Here is a 1348-nt window from a genome sequence, read left to right as displayed (position 1 = left end):
GAACCTTCTATAACATACACGTATAAAGAGAACCTTCTATAACATACGTGTTGTCAAGTAGGTTTGAGATCCCAGAAGAGTTGCCTTAAAGTTAAAAGAATGAAGACGTACTTAGAAGATCAGGCCAAAGAACACAGAGCATATATGATTAAAATAAAAGTATAATCTAATAGTTAATTCATGCATTGTGTATTAATATGAAGTGATTTAACAGCTACAGCTGTAATGTGATTATGATAATGGGTCTGTTGATAGAAAGTACTGACAGTTTGAAGATCATACGTGCTGGTAAATTTGTATAAGTCCTCATAAAAGTGGGACGTTGGGACGGTTTTTACCTTCATAATGTTAAAAACACGAAAACCGCTTCATGCACGAATCATTTTGAAGGTAATTAGGAACACTAAAAAAAAAAGGAACACCTGTCGAGAAGCTGAGGAGTGACAAAGTAATCACACACATCTAAATATAAATTAAACTCAAACTTGATATCGTAATTGACTTTATATACGATTAACGTCCTGAAACATAAAACAAACAAAAAAATAACTAAAAGTAGGTTTATAGAAACCTCAACCTTGTACTGCGGAATTATGCTCAATAATTAAAGACTCTCGTAAAGCAGTCGTCATTACTGGAGGATCAGATAGCTGATGGGGGGGGCGGGGGTGTTCTTTACCCAGGTGATTGCGTGACCAGCACATATGCTGTGCTGCAGATGTCATTTGTCCAATCAGACACACAGAGGATCAGGGCTGATGTGTGCTGTTGTTCCTCCATTAATATGTGACATGTGGCTGAAAGCTCCGGAAGAAATATACTAAACATATTTTCCAATTGAAGAATGATGCGTTCAAGCTCAGCATGCCGGCAGCAGGGTTCGAACACGTTCATAAACAGATTTAAAGCTGCACACTGAATATATATATAATATTTAAACAATAAAGAAATACATTTATATATATTTTATAACACACTGAACGGATTTGTACATGGTGGAAGATCAGATATTGTACTTGAGTAAATCCGTTCAGTTTTATATAATATATATATATTATAATATATTTAGTGCTGGGCAATGATTAAAATATTTAATCGCGATTAATCGCATGGATTTTTTGCGATTAATCGCGATTAATCGCATTGTTATGGCAAAGTTCAATAATGAATTCAAAAGTAGTGTATTGCGCACTTTTATTTTAAAAGTACTGCTATATGAACAAAAGGGCAATAACATTTGGTTCACGAGATGCAGGTAGCATGTTTTATACTTAATGTGAATATAATTCATACTTTGTTGGCATCTTATTCTGAAAACCGGATGTTCGTCTGAAGAAACCGGATGTTG

General features: G+C 34.6%; 1 protein-coding gene across 1 annotated transcript in view; it reads right to left on the bottom strand.

The window, feature by feature from the left end:
- Positions 1-929, bottom strand: part of LOC116385325 (uncharacterized) — a 10244-nt gene extending 9315 nt beyond the window's left edge. The window contains exon 1 of the mRNA XM_031850659.1: positions 5-929. The gene's annotated coding sequence lies outside the window, so the exon portion shown is untranslated. The remainder of the gene's footprint in view (positions 1-4) is intronic.
- Between the last annotated feature and the right edge of the window lie 419 nt (positions 930-1348).

The sequence above is a fragment of the Anarrhichthys ocellatus genome, unplaced genomic scaffold (assembly GCF_004355925.1).
Source record: "Anarrhichthys ocellatus isolate YVR2014 unplaced genomic scaffold, GSC_Weel_1.0 scaffold11, whole genome shotgun sequence".
Classification (NCBI taxonomy): domain Eukaryota; kingdom Metazoa; phylum Chordata; class Actinopteri; order Perciformes; family Anarhichadidae; genus Anarrhichthys; species Anarrhichthys ocellatus.
Note: the sequence above shows the minus strand (reverse complement) of the source record. Positions and strands in the feature narration are given on the sequence as shown.